The sequence below is a fragment of the Gopherus evgoodei genome, chromosome 1 (assembly GCF_007399415.2).
Source record: "Gopherus evgoodei ecotype Sinaloan lineage chromosome 1, rGopEvg1_v1.p, whole genome shotgun sequence".
NCBI lineage: Eukaryota > Metazoa > Chordata > Testudines > Testudinidae > Gopherus > Gopherus evgoodei.
In genome coordinates, this window is record NC_044322.1 from 83,280,015 (window position 1) to 83,307,904 (window position 27,890).

A 27,890-nucleotide genomic window follows, 5' to 3' on the forward strand; every position below is an offset into this window, starting at 1 on the left:
CAAGACTGCATCCCAGACCCGTCAGGTGGAGAAGGGACCTCTGGTGAGGGTACCTTTGTAAATATTATACATGGTTTAAAAGCAAGTGTGTTTAATGATTAATTTGCCCTGGTATTCGTGGCCAGTACAGCTACTGGAAAAGTCTGTTAATGTGTCTGGGGATGGAGCAGAAATCTTCCAGGGACATCTCCATAAAGCTCTCCTGGATGTACTCCCAAAGCCTTTACAAAAGGTTTCTGGAGAGGGCAGCCTTATTCCGTCCTCCATGGTAGGACACTTTATCATGCCAGGCCAGTAGCAAGTAGTCTGGAATCATTGCAGAACACAGTGTATGGTCCCAGTGTTTGTGGGCATTCAAACAACATCTGTTCTTTATCTCACTGTGTTATCCTCAGGAGAGTGATATCATTCATGGTCACTTGGTTGCAATAAGTTGATTTTATTAAGGGGACATTCAGAGGTGCCTGTTCCTGCTGGGCTGTTTGACTGTGGCTGAACAGAAATGTTCCCCACGGTTAGCCATGTGGTGGGGGGAGGGGTGAAGCGATCATCCCAGAGAATTGAGTATGTGTGTGAGGGGGAGGAGTTGTTGGGTTTGTGCTGCACATTAACCTGAAAACCACAGCCCCTTCTTTTAAATTGCCAACCCATTTTAAATGGCCAACCCAACAGCTGCTTGGTATGGGAAATGAGGGCACTGCTGTTCGAAACCATTCCTACATGTTATGAAGGTTAAAGAAGCCAAAAGACTGTGTCTTACCATGGCTGCCTGCAAGCTGAATTCTATTGCCTGGCCCTGCATAAGTGATCTCTCTAACCTAACTGGCATACTTTCAATAAGAGGCAAAATGCGACCTTGTACCGAAAGCATATGTGATATGTAATGTTAACTGCAAGGTTTGCTGTGAAAGAGTCTACCTATTGTTCTCTAAAATGTGTTTTTTTAACTACCACTCTCCCTTTTTTTTCCTCCACCAGCTGCAAATGTTTCAACGCTCACACTTTCTTCTCCTTCCCAGAGGCTAGCTTTGATTAGAAGGCGAAAAAAACCACAGTTGCGATGAAATGTTCTCTGAGCTCATGCAGTCCTCCCACACTGAAAGAGCCCAGCAGAATGCATGGAGGCAGACAATGTCAGAGTCCAGGAAAGCACAATATGAATGTGAGGACAGGTGGTAGGCTAAAGATAATAAGTGGCGGGCTGAAGATGATAAGTGGAGTCGGCTTGCTGATAGAAGGCAAGAGGCGATGGTGAGGCTACTGGAGGAACATACTGATATGCTCTGGCATATGGCTGAGGTTCAGGAAAGGCAGCATGAACACAGACTGCTGCTACAACCCCTGTGTAACCAACCGTCCTCCTCCCCAAGTTCCATAGCCTCCTCACCCAGACGTCCAAGAACGTGGTGGGGGGGCCTCTGGGCACCCAACCACTCCACCTCAGAGGACTATCCAAGCAACAGAAAGCTGGCATTCAATAAGTTTTAAAGTGCAGTGTGGCCTTGTCCTTCCCTCCTCCCTGACCCCACCTGGTGCTTCCCTCCTCTCCCACCCATCCCGTGCTACCTTGGCGGTTATCCCCCTATTTGTGTGATGAATTAATAAAGAATGCATGAATGTGAACCAACAATGATGGAGGGGAGGGTGGTTAGCTTACAGGGAAGTAGAGTGAACCAAGGGGGAAGGGAGAAGGTTCATGAAGGAGAAACAAACAGAACTTTCACACTGTAGCCTGGCTAGTCATGAAACTGGTTTTCAAAGCTTCTCTGATGCGCACCATGCCTTCCTGTACTCTGCTAACCACCCTGATGTCTGGCTGTGCATAATCAGCGGCCAGGTGATTTGCCTCAAACTCCCACCCTTCCATAAACATCTCCCCCTTACTCTAACAGATATTGTGGAGTGCACAGCAAGCAGTAATAACAATGGGAATATTGGTTTTGCTGAGGTCTATCTGAGTCAGTAAACTGTGCCAGAGCACTTTTAAATGTCCAAATGCACATTCTATCACCATTCTGCATTTGCTCATTCTATAGTCGAACAATGCCTGACAACTGTCCAGGCTGCCTGTGTACGGCTTCATGAGCAATGGCATTAAGGGGTAGGCTGGGTCCCCAAGAATAACTGTTGGCATTTCAACATCCTCAACGGTAATTTTCTGGTCTGGGAAGAAAGTACCTTGCTGCAGCTTTTGGAACTGACCAGAGTTCCTGAAGATGTGAGCATCATGTACCTTTCCCAGCCATCCCATGTTGATGTTGGTGAAACTTCTTTCGTGATCCACCAGTGCTTGCAGCACCATTGAAAAGTACCCCTTTCGGTTTGTGTACTCCCTGCCTTGGTGCTCCAGTGCCAAGATAGTAATATGGGTTCCATCTATTACCCCACCATAGGTAGGAAATCTCATTACTGCAAAGCCATCCACTATGACCTGTACATTTCCCAGAGTCACTACCCTTGATATCAGCAGCTCTATGATTGCGTTGGCTACTTGGATCACAGAAGATCCCACAGTAGATTTGCCCACTCCAAATTGATGCCCAACTAACCGGTAGCTGTCTGGCGTTGCAAGCTTCCAGAGGGCTATCACCACTTGCTTGTGAACTGTGAGGGCTGCTCTTATCTTGGTATTCTTGAGGTTCAGGGCAGGGGAAAGCAAGTCACAAAGTTCCATGAAAGTGCCCTTATGCATGCGAACGTTTTGCAGCCACTGGGAATAGTCCCAGACCTGCAACACTATGCGGTCCCACCAGTCTGTGCTTGTTTCCTGGGCCCAGAATTGTCATTCCATGGCATGAACCTTCCTCATTAACACCACGATGTGCACATTTCTGGGCCCCGTACTTTGAAAGAAGCCTGTGCCCATGTCCTCATCACTCTCGTCACCGTGTTGCTGTCGCCTCCTCGTCTGGTTTTGCTTTTGCAGTTTCTGGTTCTGCATATACTGCAGGATAATATGTGTGGTGTTTACAGTGCTCACACTTGCTGCGGTGATCTGAGCAGGCTCCAGCTTGCCATGCTATGGCATCTGTGCTGAAAAAAGCCGCAAAATGATTGTCTTCCATTGCTCTGATGGAGGGAGGGGCAACTGATGACATAGCTTACAGGGTTGTTTACAGGGAATTAAAATCAACAAAGGGGGTGGGTTTGCATCACGGAGAAGCACACACAACTGTCATACAGAATGGCCCCCTCAAGGACTGAACGCAAAACCCTGGGTTTAGCAGGCCAATGCTCAAACCACTAAGCTATCCCTCACCACACTGTTCATGGAGAGAGAGGGGGGATCAAATGAATACAAATGAATACAAAACAAATCTGGTCTCTTTCTTGTTTTGGTCCACTCCATCTCTCTTATACATCTTAGGCTGGCAGCAGATGGTACAGTACGATTGCTAGCCATCATTATCTCCTGGCTGCTCATCAGAAGATGGTGCAGTACAATTGCTAGCCATCGTCATCTCCTGGCTGCTCACCAGAAGACGGTGTAGCACGACTGCAGGCAGGACTGAATGTCCATGAGACAAAACTTAAAAAGAGAATTACCTGGAATCACTTCCATTCATATCCAGGCGCCCCTGACCGACCTCACCGAGGTCAGCTAAAAGAGCACCAAGGAGACAGCTACAACAGCTACCAGTCATAATGCATCGTCTGCTGCCAAAAGGCAATGGGCTGCTGCTGCGTAGCAATGCAGTACCATGTCTGCCAGCACCTAGGAGAAGTACAGTGACGGTGAGCTAAGCAGGCTCCATGCTTGCCGTGGTATGGCGTCTGCATGTGTAACCCAGGAAAAGGGCTTGAAACGATTGCCGTTGCTTTTATGGAGGGAGGGAAGAAGGGAAGGAGAGGGGGCCTGACAACATTCATCCAGAACCACCCACGACAATGTTTTTGATCCGTCAGGCACTGGGATCTCAACCCAGAATTCCAATGGGCAGCAGAGACTGCGGGAACTGTGGGATAGCTACTCACAGTGCAACACTCTGGAAGTCTATGCTAGCCTCGGTACCGTGGATGCGCTCCAGCGAGTTAATGGTCTTAATGGTCTTAAGTGGGGACACACACCATCGACTGTATAAAATCAGTTACTAAAAAAACAACTTCTATAAATTCGACCTAATTTTGTAGTGTAGACATACCCTAAATCTGTGAAATTGAAACATTCCACCTTCACAGCATAAAGCAATAGTTAAGGTAAGATGAGGATGAGTGGAATTCCCAGGAAAAGCAAAATAATTTACATATACATGAAAAAGTTTTCAAATTGTGCTTCCTCTCATTTATCCAGCTGTTTACTGGGAAATATTCAAGTGTACTTTAGCAGCTAATACAAAGAGGAATTAAAGGTGTATGTAAACACTTTTGAAGGAGTCGTTGAGAACCATTTGTAGCTAGTATCCCTCTGAGACAATGAAGTAGGGAGTATTATTATAATCTTTTAAATTACTTTGACCGGGTTGCACTTCATTTTAAAGAAGATAGCCATAATATCAGGCAGTAAGGTGTATCTTTTGAAAATAAATGGCAATAAAATATTTTGCTGTTCCATCCTTAAGCATCCTAATGGTATCCACAACTGATGATGTTTAGGAATGTGGTATTTGTGAAAATGATGTGCAAAAAGAACAGGTCAAATTCATGTAGCAAAAACAAAAAAAATGTCTATTCATACAATTATGGTAGGAGAAAAGAAATTGCAATACTAGATCAGACCTATGTTCCATCTATTCCAATGTCTAGTCTCTGAAAATGGCCAGTACAAGATGCTTTAAAGCAAGGTGCAAGAAACCCCAGAGTGGACAACATATAAACAGGGGAAATATTATTTGAATCCCTGTCAGTTAGCAGTTGGTGTATGTACTGAAACATCAGTGTTTATATTCCACCTGTTATTACCCTGTCTAATGTAACTGTGAATGTTCTTGTTATCTATATAAATGTCTAATCTTTTTTGAATCCTACTAAATATAATCCGTATCCTTTTATACTACAGCATTTTATTTTTCTAAATAGAGAGGCGGGATTTTGTACATCTGCAGAGAGCAGAGCAGTGAGGCTGACTAAGGCTATGTTTACACTGGAATTCAAGGTGTGCTTTGCAACTTGGGTAGGCATGCACACACTAGTTCTAATCTATTTGAGCATGACTTAAGGTAGCAGTGAAGAATAGTGGCACGGGCTTCATTTTGGGCTAGCAATGCGAATATGTACCAATGCAGGCTTGTTCAGTATGCACTGAAGCCTGTACCCCCATTTCTTCACAGCTATTTTTAGCGATGCTACTTAAATTAAAGCCAGTGCTGGTATGTCTACTCAACCTATCAATCACTCCTTTGATTGCATTAATATTATTATTATAATCATAATAATTATAGCCATTAATAAAAGCTTAATCTAGTAGTTAAATGCAATGCACTAGGTTTGACTCTTTGTAATGCTTTCTGAAAAGAATGAACTTTAGCCTGTGCTTCAGCAGAGTTAAGCTAAGCTGAGCTGCTGGACCAGGGCTGTAATAGTAGCTGAACATAATTTGCTCCTTCATCCCCGTTACATAAGGCTTTTTATTTTAATACTGTATTGTGGCAGTAAGTTCCACAGGCTAATCATACCTTTTTTTACAAAAACACTTCTTTTATTCCCTTTAAATAGGTTGCGTTTTCATTTATTGAATGTTCCCCTGCTCTAGAATTACCTGAAAACATAAATGGAAACCAGTAGGAAAGAATACATACAAAAAATGATTCAAGGTTTGGAAATCTGCCTTACAGTGAGAGATTAAAAATATTCATACTATTTAAGTTATCCAATACAAATTTAAAGATGACTAGATAACAATATATAAGTGCTTACATGGTGAGAAGATTTCTGATAGTAGAAAGCTCTCTAGTTTAGTAGATTAGAAATAAGGCACACATTTTTAATAGTGATAACACCAGCATTGGAACAACTTCTCCAGGGATGTGATGGATTCTCCACCACTTAAAGTCTTTAAATCAATATTGGATGCCTTTCTAAAATAAATTTTCTAACCTCAACCAGAAGTTAGTGGTTTGATGAAGGATTCATCTGGAAATATTCTATCTCCCGAGTTATACAGAACATCAGAACAAATGACCATAATGGTCCCTTCTGCCCTTAAAACCATCCATCGATGAAGCTTCTCAATGCCATTCATTATTTTATATACTTCTCCCATTTCCCCTTTTATTTGTCTCCTCCCTAAACTAAAAAATGTAGAACACACTGCAAAAATATAAGTGCATTTTTGTTTCTGAAGTCTGGTCAGAATGTATTCAGTCTGGGAGATACAGACTCGAACATCTTTCTAAATAGCACTGGATGAGTAGGAAAAAAAAGGCTTAAAAATCCTTCTGATGAATTTGTCTGGTATTCATCATATCATTTATTGAATAAATAGTATTCAACCAGCTTACCTTGACTCTGTGCATGTGGGAAAAGGGGGAGTGAAATATCATGAGGCCTGATATGGAGTATTTGAACCACCTTGTGACTGCCTCTAAGATATTAGTACACTCTGATGGATAACTCTGAATGTTTGCAAGATATACAGCAGTTTCAGCCCACATAATGGTGACATCAGATTTTTCTAGTTATTCAGGTTTATACAACAAATAAAGAGGGTTGTTGTTGTTATTTTTTTTTCCTTGGTCTCTGGAGTCAATTTGAATTGATTAATTTGCTGATCTTATAATTATTTAGTTTGGCTGATGCTAAGTCAGTTCTAGTAAACTGCTATTCTGAGAGTTATAGTATATGTGAAACTTTTCAGTCATAGACATACCTATTGTATACCTAAGACCTTTTTCAATTGATCTTGTCTTTGAAATTGCAAAGAATTTGGATATTTTAAATGTCTTTCTGCGTTCTCTACTAACTTTCAAGAACATACATAACCTAAAACTGTTGGCGGGATTGATTAAAAAGATTCATTTTCAGCACAGCAAGTAGTGAACTCAACACTGAACAACAATTAAATAAATTAGTAAAAGGATGGGTAAAGCCAAAGCAATTTCTTTCCCTTCACTTACATTTCCTCCAGTGTCTGCTGTTAGCAATAAATCTGTCCTCCTTCATTATTGTCTTCCTCTTAATTTGACCTAGGGATTACATCTAAGGGGACATTTCTAAGTGAAAACGGTTTGTTCATGTGATGGCCTAATATTAGTGCTGTGTTCAGTGACAGTGGCCCTAAGTGCAACAACAAACTTTCTATAGGCCCAGTTCTAAAGTCAGTGGAGAAGCTCTATATTGTTAGATGTTCACAGTATTTCATATATACTATTAAAAAGAGAGGCAGCTACAAGGGCTCAGTGAATATATGCTCCTCTCCACAGAACTTTTATAAATTACTTTAAAGATGATGTTTTCTGAGATAGCTTTTTTTTTTACTTGTGTACAAGTATGTTACAGACTGGGGAATATGTCTGTAGCGACTTACGAATTCCATTTTTGTTTGGAAAATACCTGTTGTATTTCAGCCTCCATTTCTTCATCTTCAGTAAGGCTCTGAACAGTCAATCTGTAGCAGGCATTTGGCACCTAGTTTGGAAAGCTTGGACAGAACAATCGACGCCATTAGCATTAAATAACTTTCCCCGTTGGAGCAATGGTGGTTCTAGACCAAACCCATGGAGTTAAAAAAAGGGAGTGATGCAGATTAAGGGGGCCGAGTTCAGGAGGTGATTGTTTTCCATAGATCTGTAACTTTCTTGTGCTTTTTCAGAGTATAGTATGTATATTTAAGAAATTCCTTTGTCCGTCCTGTTGCCTTGCTTTACTGCCACGCTATCATTGAAGGGGTTAACTAGAAACTACAGATTCCACAAACAGGGGATCTCAGGTTGGGAGGAGGCATAAGGACGAAGGAATAGTCCTATTCACTGGAGGGCTCAGGAGGGCTGAGGCACTGGTTCCAGGGTCTAGGCAGCCAGACTGTAGGGTCCCCCTGCACAAGAGCAGTGTCAGAAACCAAGTATGCATCTGGGTGGACCCAAAGGTGAGAGAAATGATCACTCACTACTCTGATGCAGAACACTTAGCAGCATATATGACTTAGTGGTTGAAAGAGCAGGACCAGAACTGGTAGTGACAATTACTAATATTTACTATAAATCATTCATTTCCACCTAAAGTATATGCTGATATATGTTATGAGGCAGTGTATTTTTACTCCACTTTAAATCCTGTAATGAGGATTCTCAAACAATTTACACTAGGGATCACACCTTAATTGAGAATTAGTCTCATGGACATGTCACCCATGATTTGTGACTGTATGGCACAACCACCAATTGTTCAATCGTAACATCTCTGTGGCACTGACAGAAATCAATTATATGGAAAGATATTATTTTTAAAGTATTTATGGGCCAGATCCTCAACTAGTGTAAATCAGAATAGGTGCATTGTCTTCAATTTAAATAAACTAATTTATAACAGTTCAGAATATGCCCCCAATGTATTTTTGTCTGGAGTAGGAGAATGTTTGTCTGTTTTTAAGAAAGATAATCAGGCCATCTACTTTTATTTTTCAAATAATCTTCCTCTCCCATGTATTTTGATTCTATATCAGCCACATATGACCATACAGCTCCCTACTGATTACCATCAGGTGCTCTGAGAACCAACATAGCGGACTAGTTTGGGAACTTCTGTGTTATAACATTATCAGATGCAATGATCTCCATTAAAAAGTCATCTTTTTCCAGCTGTTACCACAGCATGGTATCTGACATACCACCATATTTCTGCTGCTCAGCTAGTAGCACAAATAATTATCCATCTTAAAAATTGTTTTGCTAGATGTACTATTTGCTAGTCCTTTGTTTAACATTTTTTGGCAGGGAGCAAAAACATGACCACAAGACTTACACAAGAAATACAAATGGCGAAAGTGATCAAATACAGCAGGGTTTCTCAAATAGGGGTCACCGCTTCTGTAGGGAAAGCCCCTGGCAGGCTGGGCTGGTGTGTTTACCTGCCCCATCTGCAGGTCCGGCCGATCGTGGCTCCCACTGGCTGCAGATCGCTGCTTCAGGCCAATGGGAGCTGCTGGAAGCAGTGGACAGTAAGTCCCTCAGCCCACGCTGCTTCCAGCAGCTCCCATTGGCCCAGAGCAGCTATCCGCAGCCAGCGGGAGCCGTGATCGGCCAGACCTGCAGAGGGGCAGGTAAACAAACTGACCCAGCCCACCAGGGGCTTTCCCTACAGAAGTGGTGACCCCTGTTTGAGAAACCCTGGTGTAAACAATGACTTTAGTTAATTATCCATTTATTGTGTGATGTTATGGTTTATCAATATGTTATTTTCACTATATGTTAATTATAGTTAATTTGTAAGTTTATAAAAGTATAACATCGATCAGTATTTAGAGGAACCAAGCATTAGAGTTGAGTAAGAAAAACTGAAACACAAGACCTGTAGATTGAGGCCTGCAAGACTTTAGCTTAGCTCTTTTAGGCCTTGGAGACAAGAAATGATGACTTAAGCCAATGACTCAGAAATAACCCAATATCCAAAGATTATGGGAAAAGGGGTGCCAAGTGGTAATATTGTGCAAAATTACCCAGAAGATTAATATTAGATCATAAAAAGAGTCTAAAGGCACATCTGTCTCAGACATGTGTCTAACCCATGGGATACAGCAGAGATCGGCAACCTTTGGCACATGGCACACCAGGGTAAGCATTCTGGAGGGCCAGGCCAGTTTTTTTACCTGCCCTGTCCACAGGTCCGGCCGATCGCAGCTCCCACTAGCCACGGATCACTGCTCTGGGCCAATGGGAGCTGCTGGAAGCAGCGTGGGCCGAGGGACTTTCTGGCCACTGCTTCCAGCAGCTCCCATTGGCCCAAAGCAGCAATCGACAGCCAGTGGGAGCCGCGATCGGCTGGACTTGCGGCTGGGGCAAGTAAATATACCAGCCCGGCCCTCCAGGGACTTACCCTACAGAAGTAGTGAGCCCTATTTGAGAAACCCTACTTTAGAATGACACCACCCCCTATACCAAATGCTGTTCTAAAATTTTGTGGTTCATGCAACACTATAGTAACACAATGATCATAAAGTCAATCTTTAATCATTGTAATACAAAGAAAAAATGCCTTTAATCCCTTAGAAACAAGTGATAATTTCTGAAAGCAAAGTATTGGGTGGAATCAACACTGTATATTATAACCACATATGGATTTACTTCTGGTTTGCTTTTTCCTTAATATTTTATGAACATAGTATTCATTAAAGTAATACATGAAAAGCAAGGTTTGTGGTCAGTTGTAATGTTAGGAGGTGGTAAAGCAGAATTCTGACCTGAAATAAACATGTTAATTCTATTTCTCAACAGAGGTTGTCATTCAGACCAATGTTTTTCCCTGATCTTTCAAACAGTAGCGCGCACACACTTAAGCTTTACTCATATAGATAGCCCTTATAGTAACTAAGGCCATCAAATTACAAGTTATTCTATATAAGAGTTACTCAGGCATCAAGGCTGCTTAGAATAGCTAGGACAGAGGGCTGAGAGAAAAACAACCCCATAACCCTCATGGTCTAATGACAAGACTTCTTCAGACCATCTAAGGAAAACTCAAACTTGCTGCAGCCTTTGGCAAGAGTGTAATGCTGGTATAACTAAAGGGACTTCCTTTTCCTCTTTTCTGTGAATGAATGAATATATTAAAAAAAAAAATACATTGATATTTAACATTAAGATTGTCAAGGTTCCTTCCCCACTCTGAACTTTAGGGTATATTTGTGGGGACCTGCATGGACACTTCTAAGCTTAATTACTAGCTTAGATCTGGTATCGTTGCCACCATCCAGAATTTTCAGCGTCTGGATCATTCCCTTTCCCCCCGAAACCTTCCCCTCCCTGGCCAGCCTTGAGAGACTCCTTCACCAATTCCCTGGTGAGTCCAGATCCAATCCCTTGGATTTTAAAACAAGGAGAAATTAACCATCCCCCCTCCTTTCTCCCACCAGCTCCTCGTGGATCCAGATCCAACCCCCTTGGATCTAAAAACAAGGAAAAAATCAATCTGTTATTTAAAAAAAGGCTTTTAATTAAAGAAAAGAAAGGTAAAAGAAAACCCTCTGGGAGAGATTAGCATACCAGCTACTCTCACAAACAACAGATTCAAAACACAGATTTTGGGCACAAATTTAGTTACACAAAAAAATACCCAAATACCAAATTTGATTCTACCTCTAATTGCATAAGACAGGTTACAATGCAATAAACATAAACCTATTTATTCCTTTCTAAAACTTACTACTCTGATAAGAGGCTGGTTCCTTGATCTTTTTCACTGGCTGAAACTGAAACTCTAAACAAAAGAAAAACTTCTCTCCTTCCTTTTGAAACATCTTGTTCCCCCATTGGTTCCTCTGGTCAGGTGTTAGCTAGGCTAGGTGAATTTTTTAACCCTTTACAGGTAAAAGAGGCATTTACCCGTAACCATCTAGATACTATATAATGTGTGAGATATAGAAGTGAAAAATAGGGCACTTAATGGAATCTAATGTTTTGATTAAAGGAAATTATATTATAAAAGAGAAGTCAGTTATAAGTGATACAGCTTTCTAAAATAAGAAACTGACGCCCACAGAATAGAACTATTCTATTATTGCAAAAATTTTTTTAAAAAGTATGCTATTGTGTGGCCAAGCACACAGTTAAATTTCCTATCTATTTTCAGAAAATGAAGGGCCTAGACAGACCATTCTCCATTGGTGTGGCTACATCAAACCAAAATTTGCCATTTTCAAACTGCTACATTGCAGCATCACTCTCCAAAACAGGAAGATGTTAAAGAAAAAGAAGACACAGTGGCAGATACATTCTCCAGGCAAAAGGGTGATGACCCAATGTCTATAGATCAGCCAGGGACTGACCCCTGTTGTATGAGAGGAGGTATGACCCAGAAACCTGTCAATGCTGACTAGTAAGAGGGTTAGAAGAATATCCTGAATCTTGTAGGTACATTCTGGTTCACCGAAGAATTTCATGTGATTTCTTACATGAAAGCTAGGGTCACATCAGTGATTAATATTATTGTAAAATGCATGTACAGATACTAAGGTGTTATGCATGTATGCAAAAAATATGTTCCTAAAGTCTTTTTCAAAGTAGAGTTGACAAACATGTTTCTGTCCAAGAAAGGATGTTCATTCACCTGTCCTTCTTGGGCCACATCTAAATTAAATATTGTAAATCAACATAACAAAAACTCCATTTCAAAAGAAGTCAGTGGGAGAGGGGAAGTAAAACCAACAAGGAGTGAACACACTAGAGAATGAACTATGGCAGGAGATTTCATCCTGACTCTGGAGGTAGAAACAGTGAACTTTGGGTAACCTAAGGGGAAGGTAAGGAAGATACCCCTTTACCCTTTACTTAAGAAATAATCAGACAATGGATTACATTCATGAAAACAGGATCACAAGCAGCCTTGACTGAAGTGCCGCAAAGGACATTTGGGGTGAGATAGAATTCTTTATTCTGTTAAATTTAGTCTCAAGAAATTATATTATGAGTTTGTTTTTATGTAACTCTTGTTTCAATTATCTTTACTCACTATCCCTTGAATCTTTGATCTGATTGTTGTTTTCGCTGTAACTATATATCAGTGATGTAGTGTTATACAAGAAGCTGATCCTGAGTTGAATCATACAAGCTGTTGTATGCACTGTTCCCTTGAGGACAGCAGACCTGGTATTTCTTTGGGTATACCATGTGTAAGGAGGCTGCTTGAAAGAGGCTCAGGGACTGAGGTGTACCTATTATTAACCAACAAGTCAAAGTAAAAGGTGACATAGCCCAGAGGAGACTGTTTGGGTGGTTAATATGCTTGATACAATCAGGTAGCTGACATCTTGTTAAACTCAAGCAAGTTTGTCTCTCACTGGAAGGAGGGAGGTAACAAGATGACTCAGTCCTACCTATTGTGAGAACCATCCTTGGTGGTAATCAGTTAAGAAATTAACCAACTTTGGTTTGTTTTATATCCTATCTTTATTATACCTGTAAGGAGGCGCCCTGGCTCCCCGCCGCGCCTGAGAGGGACGAGCCAGAGCAGGTGCCTCAGTGAGCGGAGTCAGCACGGCCTGTCCCCGCCCCCTGGAAGTCAAGGGGCGGGACAGGAAGTATAAAAGCCCGGCCCCAGCGCTCAGTTGGGCGCAGGCTGCCGGAGAGGACAGATGCTGGTGCCCAGGCTCCCGCCGGGCCGGACCTGCCCCACTACCCAGAGGAGCGCTGGCCTGACCTGCCCCACGCCCACTACCCAGAGGAGCGCTGCCCGGACCTGCCTCGTGCCCACTACCCAGAGGAACGCTGGCCTGACCTGCCCCACGCCCATTACACGGAGGAGCGCTGCCCGGACCTGCCGTGTGCCCGAAACCCTGGCTGGACTTGCCTCAGACCCGGTACCCGGAGGAACGTCGGCCTGACCTGCCGTGTGCCCGATACCCCGAGGAGTGGCCTGAGCTTCCCCACGACTGGTACCCGGAGGAACCCATGGTCTGGGACCCACCAGATGACTCTGGCAAGGACCAGGTACCCAGAGAGGGGGAGATTGGAAGTAGCCTGGGGATAGCCGACCCTGGTTTGGCTCCTGAAGAGCCCGAACCCATGTCAGTGTGTTGCGGCCAGGATCCCCACTGACCGCAGCGGGTCTTGACCGCTGCTAGGGCCCCGGGCTGGAACGCAGTGGAGTGGGAGGGCCTGCGTTCCCCCTGCCACCCGCAACCGGGTGGCAGACTCCCCCTCTTCCCGCCTATTGCCACTGCTCTGCCCTGACCCAAAGGGCCAGAGCTAATTAGACTTGTGTTTGGTGCCCCGCCCAAACCAAGGGCTGGGCCCCTTTGACTTTGCCGCTGCTCTGCCCTGACCCAAAGGGCCAGAGCTAATTAGACTTGTGTTTGGTGCCCCACCCGAACCAAGGGCTGGGCCCCTTTGACTTTGCCACTGCTCTGCCCGGACCCAAAGGGCCAGAGCTAATTAGACTTATGTTTGGTTCCCCGCCCGAGCCAAGGGCCTGGGCTGATACTGTGTTTGCTCAGCCCCTGCTAGAGGCCTGAGCCTGAACTATTACTGCCCCGCCCTGCCAAGGGCCTGGGCTGATACTGTGTTTGCTCAGCCCCTGCTAGAAGCCTGAGCCTGGACTATTACTGCCCGCCCTGTCCAAGGGCTGGGGATTATCTACTTTGAGAGCCCCGACCCCGGCTAGAGGGCCGGGGCTCTACCTTGTTTACAGACCTTGTACCCCGCTCAACACCTGCCGAGGGGCTAAGCCTACCCGGACTGCAGTGCGTAAGGAGGCGCCCTGGCTCCCCGCCGTGCCTGAGAGGGACGAGCCCCGACACGACCGGCTTACAATACCCTATTGAGTTTGATGGGACTACACATATGAATGACATTAAACATGTGTAACTGTTTGTAGCATTAGTACATCTGAGACAGAAATTCAAATTCTAATCCAGGTTTCTATAAATGAAAGGTTATTACACTAATTTAGAGTGCCACCTCTCTCCATTTGTGTCTAATACAACTTATTTAATTTTAGATTGTAAACACTTAAGGATAGGGACTGTGACTTAATATGTGCTTAGAACAATAGGGTCCTGAACTCACTATGGCCCCTAGATGCTACTGTAATGATGACATCTGAAATTTCCATAGATTATTTGAAGATTAGAGAAGAGATTAAATTAATTAAATGAATTTCTCACATTTTTAGTATTTATTGCCTCCCTATATAATATCTAGTCCTAACATGACACATCTGCCCTAATGATTTGTACCTATTTACCTATTTGTGTGAATGAAGTGAAAAGCTAAAATATAATTTAATAACTAGTTTGATTTAGCAATTTTTTCTACAAAGGCTGGATGTACACAAGATGAACTGTTTCTTACATGCTGCTTCTTTCTGAAAATCATATTGGGCAAATGAACTAGTTATTAGGAGGATAGAAACTCCAAAGGTGAGATAATAGAAATCTGCCAGAATTTTGGAAAAACATCAACATCTCCAAATTTATAATTATGCTTACATATACTTTCATCTGAGAATTCCAAAGTGCTTTACAAAAGTAAGCATATACACTTCACAGTATTCCTGTGAAATGGGTAAGAATTATGCTCTCTTTGTCACTGAGCATGCAGAGAGAAATGCAGTGTTTTTCCCAAGTCAAACATTGAGGCAATGACAGACCTGGGAAGCACCCTAGAAATTCTTACTCCAATTATCATGCTTTACCACTAAAAAGACACTGTTTCTTGAATTTTCAAGCAGAGAACAGGTTATTGAAATGTCTCTGAGGATTTTTGATTTAACAAATGTGCAGTTTTATTTCTATTGGCCTATCTACCTAACAGAATTTATCATGTTTGAACATAGAAATGTAGAACTGGAAGGGACTTCAATAGGCTATCTAATCCAGTCCTCTGCACTGAGGCAGGACTACGCATTATCTATACCAGGGGTCAGCAATCTTTGGCATGCGGCTCGCCAGGGTAAGCAACCTGGCAGGCCGATTTGTTTACCTGCCGCATCCACAGGTTCCACCGATCGTGGCTCCCACTGGCCGCAGTTCGACATTCCAGGACAATGAAGGCTGCAGGAAGTAGCGTGGGCCGACAGATGTGCCGGCCACCACTTCCTGTTGCTCCCATTGGCCTGATGCTTACCCTGGTGAGCAGCATGCCAAAGGTTGCCAACCCCTGATCTAGACCATACCTGACATGTATTTGTCTAACACATTCATAAAAACATCCTAAAATAGGTAGGTTGTAGAATCTCTAGGTAATTTGTTCCAGTGCTTAACTACCCTTACAGTTAGAAAATTTCTCCTACTATTTAACCTAAATCTCCCTTGCTTCAATTTAAGGCATTACTTCTTGTACTGTCCTCAGAGGATACAGAGAACAATTCATCACCTTCCTTTTTATAACAACCTGTTATGCTCCCCCTCAATCTTCTCTTTTCCAGACTAAACAAACCAATTTTTTTCAATCTTTTGTCATAGGTCATGTTTTCTAGACTTTTAATTATTTTTGTTGCTCTCCTCTGGACATTATCCTGTTTGTTCACATCTTTCCCCAAAGTGAGGTGCCCAGAATTGCACACAGTATTCCAGATGAGGCTCTATCAGTGCTGATTAGAATGGAAGAATTACTTCTCAACACAGTTATGAACAGATGAGTCAGATGACGTCCAGACCAGAGTTCAATTGCTAGTGTAGACCAGGACAAGTCGTGTTCAGCCTTGTGTTAGCTAACAGTGAGAAAACCCTCAGAAAAGTCTCAGAAAAGTGAAATGCAAATGTAGCCATGAAGCCATTACCAATGCCTCCATGATACAACATAAGAAGAGTAAGCCTTGTATTGAAATCCTCATCCCAAACTTCTAGTTACAGTATGCATGTTTTGGTCCAAGTGATTATCATAACAAGCAACAATTAAAATATGAAAAGCAATTTAATAAGTTGACCTCTAAGCCATTTCACCCTAGTCCTGTTAATGTGAGTATAGGCAAAAGTTATTGAAGAATAAGTAAATGCTGCAGTCCACATACTCTTCAACTGAACAGAGCACTGTCATGAGACAGCCATTGTTAGCATGAAGTATTATCAAAATAAAGATTAGCTTAAATACATCTATGCACATACACATGCATGCACAAAAGAGAAAGCTAAACAGAAATACATTAAAATACATGTGTCACAACTGTTACAATTCAGGTGTAATTCTGCAGGAATCGCTTGCCACACTAATTATGATATAAAATGGGTGATAAGAAAGAAACATACAACAAGGGAAATTCATTTGTTATATCCATTCTTGGCAGTTTCAGAATAATAAATTTAATATTGTTGTTTAATACAGCAGCGCTGATTGAAATGAGAAAGTTGACTGAGTTTAAGTCTCTTCGTATGTTAGGCATGGAGAGCTAGAATGGAAAAAACATCAAACCATTATTTTATCTTTCTGCAATAGGTGGGTAAAGTTCCGAAGACAACTTTACAAAAAGGAGTTTTATTGGAGGATTTAAATGTACCATTTTATGAGAAATTATATAAATCTCCTTAATACAAAACAAAATACAATTATGAAACATCTAATATCTAATATTTCATTTATTTAGATATTTCATTAGTTTCACTCAGGATAACAAGAGTCTATTACTTGATACATAAAGTTGAATGGTATTATAGATGATCCTCTTGTGAACATTTACACTTTTCAGTTTATATTGGTTATCTCTCTGCAATCTTTTAGTGCCATTATATTTTTTCAGAAATGTTCTTTTTATTTTCTTTGTTAAACTTTTTATGCAACTTCAGTGATCATGAAAGCTAGTGGACTGAAAAGCCTAGTGAGTGAAATTCTTTATTTATTCACCTAATGTAACATAAAAATGGCCATAGTGGATCAGACCAATGGTCCATCTAGCCCAATATCCTGTCTTCCAAAAGTGGCCAATGATGTACAGAACAGTAGATAATGAGCAACTGTACAATCTTCCTCCATACTGCCCTACCACTGGCTTTTAACCTTGACCTAGAGTGACTACTGTTATGGTTTAAAGGGATAGTCTCACCCCATGTATATTCAACCACTGGCCGCCCTACTGAGACAGGGAGAGGAATAGCTCAGTGGTTTGAGCATTGGCCTACTAAACACAGGATTGTTAGTTCAAGCCTTGAGGGGCCATTTAGGGATCTGGGGCAAAAATCTGTCCAGGGATTGGTCCTGCTTTGAGCAGCAGGTTGGAGTAGATGACCTTCTGAGGTCCCTTCCAACCCTGATATTCTACAATTCCACCAAGGGTTTACCAGCATCATGATCTTGTTGCTGTCATTGTTTTTTGAATATCTCTGGATTAGAACATATATCAGGTCCACCAATATCATTTCACTTAGGACACCAAAAAGGGAAAAGACTATTGTGATGTTGCACTCCATATGATTTTATGAAAATATGCTAATGAGTGTTAAGATAACATAACGAATATGCTTCATGCAAAAGGCGTCTTGTAAGGCATCACTGCAAAGTTTATAATCTACTGAGTGTGGTAATCCTATTTGTATAAACGTATCATTATTGTATCTGACACTGGAAATATGAAATATAACTCTGAGGTCCTATTGTAATTGGAATCTTGATGGCTCCCATCACTAGGGCAACTGGTTGTAAATAGCTCTGTATACTTGCAAGCCTTCCTGTGAGTTAGGCCAGGAAAAATGAAGGCTGGGGGTCTCACAGGACATGTGAGCATGTCACCTGATACTGGAATCCATCTTAAACCTGGTGCTTTTAAAAGTAGGGGTGGGGACCCAGAGAGGCAAAGATTCCTGCCTTGTGCCAAAGCTATAAAAGGGATGGAACAGCAAAAAGGAGGTTCCAGTCATGAGAAATCCCCAAGTTACCACCTGAGCTGGAGCTAACAAGAACTGTACTGGGGAAAGGATTGGGCCCAGATTAGGAAGGAGTCCTATCTATGAAAGAAATTTATTGGAACAGCTCTGAGGAAGAGATCTTATTTGTAATCAGTTTCTTAATGTATTAGGTTCAGACTTGAGTGTGTTGTTTTATTTTGCTTGGTAACTTACTTTGTTGTGTTTGTTATTACTTGGAACTACTTAAATCCTACTTTTTATACTTAATAATATCACTTTTGCTTATTAGTTAACCCAGAGTAAGTAATTAATACCTGGAGGAGCAAACAGCTGTGCATATCTCTCTATCAGTGTTATAGAGGGCGGATAATTTGAGTTTACCCTGTATATGCTTTATACAGAATAAAACAGATTTATTTGGGTTTTGGATCCCACTGGGAGTTGAGTGTCTGGGTACTGGAGACAGGAGAATTTCTTAAGCTGTTTTCATATTAAGTCTGCAGCTTTGGGGTGCATGGTTTAGACCCTGGGTCTGTGTTGGAGAAGACTGGCATGTCTGGCTCAAGAAGGCAGGGTTCTGGTGGCCCAAACGGGCAGAGAAAACAGGCTCAGAGGTAGTCTCAGCATGTCAGGTGACAGTCCCAAGAGGGTCTCTGTGATCAAATCCGTCAAAACTATAATATCCTGAATCACTTTTTAAGAGTATTATTCAATATTTGTATATGTTAGCATCAAAAAGAATGAAACAGTCCCTGCCCTGAGAAGTTTAGGAACTAGATTAGATTGGTTATGGCAGAAAGAGGTGATATCAATCATGCTGCATGGAGGATTACAAAACAGATTTTTATTTTTATGTTTATTTATTTATTTTTACAAGCATCATGTTTTCAATGTTATTGTGCAGGCTTGAGCATGTGCAACATTGTTAGTAAGAGCCTGGAGAGCAGGAAGTGCTACTGGTCTTTCAGGGGATACGCTTAGTTATATTACATATATATGAACTTATGTACATATACCAAATTAAAATGGATGAGGATGGTATAATCTGAGTCTATTACTAATTTCTCTCCCAGCAAGATCAAGATGCACTGTAAAACGCCCAAGGACAATATGATATTAAGAAAATTCCTCCCTATATAACAGGGGTCGGCAACCTCTGGAACGCGGCTCACCAGAGTGAACACCCTGGCGGGCTGAGCCAGTTTGTTTATCAGCCGCGTCGTTTTGTGTGTTTCTTCTAGCATCATACACATTAATGATGGAATTTTCAAAAGCATTCAGCACCCAGCAGCTCCCATTGTTCTCACAGAAGCTGGGCATCCTTGAAAATCTGGCCTTCCAACTAGATCAAGATCTAGTCTTTGGTAGTCTTCTAACGAAGAGTTCCTTCTGAACAATCATCACTATAACAGATGAAATTCTGCTCCACTGAAGTCAAGGGCAGAATTCCTATTGATTTTGATGGAGTCAAGATTTCACCCCCATATCTGTTTTTCTTCCTAATAAACACACTTTAAATATGGTATTTTGTGCTCAGTGTGTGGGGGGGGTAAGCCTTTTATGAACAGGTTTCTCTATATATTACACACACAAAAAGCACTCTGGTAAAAAAATCTTATTAAAGTCAAAGTCAATCACTTAAAAGTTAAGAAATGGCAGAATCAAGGTTGTGTGTGTAACCTTAATACATGCAAACACACCCTGGATTATGCAACCCTGACTTAGGGAAAGCCAGATTTATGGGAAAAGTTCCGTAAATTACGTAAACTTTTTTTTTTTTGCGTGTAATTGTCAGAGATACGTTCACGACTCACACAAAATTCGATTTACACAAGGCATTCCAGAATGGAACACTTGCATGAGTCAGGGAGCGTCTGTACCCCTCATGTGTATACACCCCTTGTATGTATACATCATCTGATGAGAAATTTTGAAGGTGTGTAGTGATTGAAGAAGTCCCAGACTCACCAGAATCCTTGTGCCAAATCTACTCCTTTCCCTCCTTGTGGTCCAGCTTTTGTCCTCTGTGCATTTGAGTCAGATGGCTTCCTCCTCCACAGTGCTGGGGTACCTGCATGGGGTGAGTCACTGACAGCATAGGAGAGATGGGCTCCTTACCCTCAATTCCAGTGCCCTATCCTAGCCTGGAACCTCCATTTCAAGGAAAGACTGGTTTTACCCCTCTAGCAGTCCCAGGCTGAAAAATGTTCAGTTGTTCTGTGAGGATGACAGATGCACAGTCCAGTCACATGTAGAAACTCTGAAGGAATGGCACATGCACACACTGAGAACAGAATGCTCAGAGATTTTAAACAGCTAGAAACTAGAGAGTTTATACTGAGCCGTAGAAACTGTGGTTTTCCAGAGTCTTATAACTTGTCCAAATCTGGACAGATTTTCAGAGGGAAAGCAGAAAAGCACATCTCTGACACCAAGGCCATCCCATACCAAATTTCAACCCTCTTCACCAAAGCATGTGGGTTCTAAAGCGTTGCAAGGAGAAGGTCACCAGAATTTTTAAAATGTGAACAGAACAATCTATTTCTCCCCTCTGCCCCCAAATCTCTTTCTTGGGGTATGTCTACATCTACAATTTTGCAGCGCTAGTTGTTACAGCTGTATTAGTACAGCTGTATAGGGCCAGCGCTGCAGAGTGGCCACACTTACAGCAACCAGTGCTGCAAGTGGTGTTAGATGTGGCCACACTGCAGCGCTGTTGGGCGGCTTCAAGGGGGGTTCGGGGAACGCGAGAGCAAACCGGGGAAGGAGACCAGCTTCGCCGCGGTTTGCTCTCGCGTTCCCCGAACCCCCCTGCAAACCGCAGGGAAGGAGACCTGCTTGCTCGGGGATTCGGGGAACGCGAGAGCAAACCGGGGAAGGAGACCTGCTTGATTACCAGAGGCTTCCTCAGGTATGCTGGGATACCTGCTTATTCCACGGAGGTCAAGAAAAGCGCTGGTAAGTATCTACACTTGATTACCAGAGCTGGATCACCAGCGCTGGATCCTCTACGCCCGAGACAAAACGGGAGTATGGCCAGCGCTGCAAACAGGGAGTTGCAGCGCTGGTGATGCCCTGCAGATGTGTACACCTCCTAAGTTGCAGCGCTGTAACCCCCTCACCAGCGCTGCAACTTTGTGATGTAGACAAGCCCTGAGAAATACCTACACTGTGTTAGCTGAAATTCTCCTCTTCACCTCCAAAAGAGTCAGCCTGAGCAGACACACAGCATTCCAAATCTTTCATTCCAAAAAGTTTTGAACAGTTATAAGCAACCAGAAAGAGGGTCTTATAATGGAAAGTGTCAGACAACTTTAATAGGGGGTGCTTCATCACATCCTGTAGTATCTTAAGGAAAACTTGTAACAGTGTCAGACTTACTACAATGGAGAACTAAAAATGTGCCAATTATGTTACAGAGGAAAGTAATTTTACATCAGCATTTGCAATAATTCTGATAGGAAATACTGCAATAGTAACTTCATCTATTTATCAGAGGCCAAAATAGCAAGGGTTTTTTTATTTGTTTGTTTATTTCTTTGTTTTTAAAAGGGGGCAACCACTCTGAAGCTTTTGTGCTAACCCTAAACTGGCATCAAGATTGTCATAAACAGATAGCTAAGGGTTAATGTTCCTTTACCTGGAAAGGAGTAACCTGAAACACCTGACCAGAGGACCAATCAGAAAACAAGACTTTTTCAAATCTGGGTGGAAGGAAGTTTGTGTGTGAGTCCTTTGTTCTTGTCTTGTGTCTGTTCCTCTCGGCTATGGGAAGGATTTTTCTGTCTCCTGCTTTCTAATCGTCTGTTTCCAAGTTGTAAGTACAAAGATCATAAAACAATAGGGGTTATTGTTTTTTTTTCTTTTGTATTTACATGTGTGTAGTTGCTGGAGTGTTTTGAATTGTATTCTTTTTGAATAAGGCTGTTTATTCATATTTCTTTTAAGCAATTGACCCTGTATTTGTCACCTTAATACAGAGAGACCATTTTTGTGTATTTTTCTTTCTTTTTACATAAAGCTTTCTTTTTAAGGCTTATTGGAGTTTTTCTTTAGTGGGGAACTCCAGGGAATTGAATCTGTAGCTCACCAGGAATTGGTGGGAGGAAGAAGTCAAGGGGAAATCTGTGTGTGTTAGATTTACTAGCCTGACTTTGAATTCCCTCTGGGTGAAGGAGGGGATTGGGGGGCGAGCTTGGCTCTCTCTCTCTCGGTACTTGTATTTCCAGGCCTGGAAATAGGGAGGGTGGAATCCCTCTGTTTAGATTCACAGAGCTTGCTTCTGTGTATCTCTCCAGGAACCCAGGGAGGGAACACCTGGGAAGGAGGACGGGTAAGGGAAATAGTTTATTCCCCTTTGTTGTGAGACTCAAGGAATTTGGGTCTTGGGGTCCCCAGGGAAGGTTTTTGGGGGGACCAGAGTGCCCCAAAACACTAATTTTTTGCGTGGTGGCAGATTTACCAAGTCCAAGCTGGTAACTAAGCTTGGAGGTTTTCATGCTAACACCCATAATTTGGACGCTAAGGTCCAAATCTGGGACTCTGTTATGACAAAGATGTCACGTACTTAATGGCTCATTGAGTTTAGAAAATGAGAACTTTTACTACTTCATGCGAATAGTTAGACTAACTTCTAGTCATAAAAACAGAGTTCACTAAAAATGATTGAAGAGCATGTGTTCATTTGTATTACCTCTTTCTAAAAAACATAGTTTGCATAGATATGCTGTCATACGGTAGCCCGTCCTGGAGCACCCTCATGCAGCATGACAGGCACATCTATCTCAGTTTCCCTTTTCAGGTTCCCCAAAAACTCCATGTAAATTTATGCTCTAGTCTATCAACATGAGTCATTAGCAAACAGTTAAAAATGGTCCTGTGATGGGGTGGACTAGGCCCAAAGTCCCTGCTGGAGGCCTCAGGTGCCTGCAACTCCTATCCCAGGAAAGGAGCAGTGTAGAGTCCTCCAAGTGTCCTGGAGTGGTTGTGAGCAAGCAACAATCAGAGGGGCTGCTGGAACAGCTAATTAGTAGCCAGGAAGGACACATAAAAAGGGACTACAGCACCAGATACAGGGCAGTTCCTCACTAGAGCTGGAGAAGTGTGAATGGCTGAGGGAAATGCAACAAAACAGACAGCCCAGTACTAAAAGGGACTGGAGGAGCGCAGGAGATCTCCTGTCTGGCTACTGGGCCTGAACTTAGAAGATCCCTGAGCTAAGGGTAAGACATTAGTGACGGCCAGGGCCTGGAGTAGTGAGTGGGCCCAGGTCCCATCCATAGGCCACTGGGGAAGGGCCTACAACTGGACAGCAGTAAACTCCTAGGAGGCGACTGAACTGTCAGGAGGCCCAACTGAAGACTGGGGCTAAAACAGACTAAATGGGTTTCCAGTGGGAAGCTGTGGGGATATGGCCCCATACCAGTGCTAGACTGGTTTAAAGAGTGTGGACACACCCAGCTAAAGGGGGCACTTGCAAGAGGTTGGTGCTGATCCTGTTACAGGTCTCTAACAAACTATCAAACAGAGTTAATTCCCCACACAACACTGACCATAGTTCTTAAAATAACCCATGCTTTTCCCACCAGTTAGCCCCAGCCTCTCTGTTGGGAGAACTCCTATAACATACTCTCCAGGCTTCTTTCAAGTCCTCTTCTCAGGAGAGCCACCCTAGTTCTTCCAATTGTATTGCAACCCTTCTCTTCCTAGTGGGAATTCTCACAGCTGGAAAATAATTTTCACAAGAGGAGATACCCTTCATTACCCATGGCCCTCTCATAGTTCTTTTGAGTCCACCTCTCCAGCAATGGAGATTCCAACAAATAAGGTCCTCTGCTCCTTCCCAATTTTCAGCCTGCTCCAGCTCTCTGGCTAGAGCCAGCAGGTAGCTTCCTATACTGCTGTTTCCACCAGCCTCACCCCTAGCTCAAAGACACCAGCCTGCAAATCCTTCTTGCTTCTCTTGTGCCTTCAGCCTTCCCTCAGGAACTACCATCTGTTTCCTTCCAGGACTCCTTCAAGGCTCTCACCTCTTCCTACCTGACTGCTTTACCTCATTAAACAGCTCCTTCACCAGCTTGAAGAATAGAACCAAGAATGAAAATGTGGCACAGACTCAAGCAGCAAATATTAACCTGTTTTGAGGACTACAGTTCAAAAAAGTCTGGTTCCTTTCTGCCCAGACTGTTGCTGTCAGGTTGCCTTGCACAATGAGCCTCTGTTCCCAGGTGACTTGACAAATTCACTTTCTGTCTTCATGTACATTGAACAGTGATCAATGAGTAAATAAGCCTACTCTTAAATATCAGCTTTCCCACAGCTGCCTCCTGTCCCTCCTCATTTAATCTCCCCTACCATCATTTGCAAGAATTGTGGCTTCCAATTCACTTTTCTTTTCTGTTGATGAAAATGTAGTTACTCACATTTAAAAAGTCAATATTTGCCAGTAGTTATCATTTACTTAGCAATGTATTTTCAATTGTAAACATAGGAATAAACTATGGAAACTCAGGTACTAACACTATGTAGTAAATGTTGGCAAATGTTGAGTTTGTAAAAGTGATCACTGTAGGTTGCCTATGACAGCAGATATCAACCCACAGTGCTTTTGTGCTTGGGACTTTTGAACAGCAACTTCATCCATTCACCAATTCAAAGAATATTGCATACAAAACCGAGGTTAGATGCTTTAAGGAGCATCATAAATTACTTACTGGGTGGCAGCATAATAGAACACTATACTAGAGGAATGTTAATGTGCTATAAGTTGCTATCCTACTGCAAGAGATTATGTCCAGCTGGAGTAATAGAAAAAATGTTGAGAAGTACTTTGTTAAAGACACACTATAGTAGGTGTAATGTGTTCAGAAACTGCAGTGCTTCTGTTAACACACATCTGGGAAAGGAACTTGTGGGAAAAGGCTAGGAAGCTGAGCTTGCAGTTCTAATGGCCCAGGGAAGAGGTAGGAATGGGAGGAAGAAAGGATTCAGGGTTTGAAGAAAATGGACACTGACCTGGGGATGGTGCCATGAAGGGGGTATTTTGACTTAAGGTATGGGCAAAAGAAGGCAGAAGAAAATTGAGCTAGGAGCATAAATACTGAGGCACTCAGGGCTAAGGAGAACAGGAACCTTGCCTTGCAAGGGAAACAGGAGATGAGAAAATGGTTGGCCTGCTCTCAGGCAAAAAGGAAGAAAGAAGCAGGAAGAGGAACAGTAGGAAGAAGAAAAGGAATAAATAACAGGGAGAAGGACATGGAAGAGGAAGCAGAGTGAGGGACTGAAAATAAAGTTATACAAGAAAAATGTGCAGAAAAAAGAGATGAGGCATAGAGAGACGGGTGTGTTATTCAGGTATCTTTGAAAGGTGTAAAGGAAAGTTTTTGGACAGTTATTTTCCCTCCTGCAGCTGCTTTTTCTTGATCCTTTTTTTCTGTCTCCTTTTGTTAGCACCCATTACTCAACCTGCTTCTTTCGCACTTTTCCTGGATATGAATTTCATTTTCCCCCTGCCTTGAGCCTGGCCTGTCCCGCCTGTTATAAAAGTATATATTTATTAAAATCTCTGGATTTTGAAGCAAATCTCATGATTTTAGGGGGTCTGACTCATGATTTTGGAATGTTTGAGATTGGTGACACAGCATCTCTATCCAAATGCACAGTGCACCAATTGTCCTTAAAGACTCCGCTATGAGGGATCCAGGAATTGCACCTAACCCCTTTCAGAATGCTCTCTTGTTTGTAGATAATTGTGGTGGGGCAGCTGCCACACACAGTCAGGAGAATGGTTAAGACAGCATTGGAGATACTGTGCAGAACCCAGCCAGTCAGGAAAGGGTTTATTGGGAGAGCCAATGAGGAGAAGGCTTTCTGGAGCAGCTCATATATAAAGGGCTGCTCAGCAGAGCAAGGGGCAGTCTCTTTCTGGAGGGTAAAGAGGTAGTGCTGAGCAGGATAGCAGAGCAATGGGGAAGCTCTTGGCTGACAGGCCAGACTGAGACCCTGAAGCAAGGGCAGGGATGGTGCTGGGCTATGGGGGAAGTAGGCACTGGGAATAGGAGGAGGGGCAGTAAGTGGCTGCCAGCTATAGGGTCATAGAATATCAGGGTTGGAAGGGACCTCAGGAGGTCATCTAGTCCAACCCCCTGTCAAGGCAGGACCAATCCCCAACTAAATCATTGCAGCCAGGGCTTTGTCAAGCCTGACCTTAAAAACCTCTAAGGAAAGAAATGCTACCACCTCCCTAGGTAACCCATTCCAGAGCTTCACCACCCTCTTAGTGAAAAAGTTGTTCCTAATATCCAACCTAGACCTCCCCCACTGCAACTTGAGACCATTACTCCTTCTTCTGTCATCTGCTACTGCTGAGAACAATCTAGATCCATTCTCTTTGGAACCCCCTTTCAGGTAGTTGAAAGCAACTATCAAATCCCACCCTCATTCTTCTCTTCTGCAGACTAAATAATCCCAGTTCCCACAGCCTCTCCTCATAAGTCAAGTGCTCCAGCCCCCTAGTCATTTTTGTTGTTCTCTGCTGAACTCTTTCCAATTTTTCCACATCCTTCTTGTAATGTGGGACCCAAAACTGGACACAGTACTCCAGATGAGGCCTCACCAATGCCAAATAGAGGGGAAAGATCGCATCCCTCAATCTACTCTCTGTGCCCCTACTTATACAGCCCAAAATGCTGCTAGCCTTCTTGGCAACAAGGGCACACTGTTGACTCATACCCAACTTCTCATCCACTGTAACCCGTAGATCCCTTTCTAAAAAACTGTTGCCTAGCCACTCAGTCCCTAGTCTGTAGCAGTACATGGGATTCTTCTGTCCTAAGTGCAGGACTCTGCATTTGTACTTGTTGAACCTCAGATTTCTTTTGTCCCAGTCCTCTAATTTGTCTAGGTCCCTCTGTATTCTATCCCTATCCTCCAGCATATCTACCACTCCTCCCAGTTTAGTGTCATCTGCAAACTTGCTGAGAGTGCAGTCCATGCCATCCTCCAGATTATTAATGAAGATATTGAACAATACTGGTCTCAGGACCAACCCTTGGGGCACTCCGCTTGATACCGGCTGCCAACTAGACATGGAGCCATTGATCACTACCTGTTGAGACAGTGATGAACTGGAGCCAGTTAGCACTGGTTCACAAGAACCAGTTGTTAAATTTAGAAGCTGGTGTAGAACTGGTTGCTAAAGGGGTGGCTCGGTTTCCCTAGGGGGCAATTTAAAGGGCCTGGGGCTTTAGAATAGCTGCAAGAGTCCCACTACTACTCCAGGGCTCCAGCGGCTATTTAAAGGACTGGGGTGGTAGAAGCAGGAGAGCCACGGCCCTTTAAATAGCCCCCAGAGTTGCAGGGTCGTGGGGGCTCCACGGGCTATTTAAAGGTCCAGGGCTTCAGCTGCCTCTGCCACTCTGGTCCTTTAAATAGCCGTAGGAGCCCCACCATTTCCCCAGGGCTCCGGCAG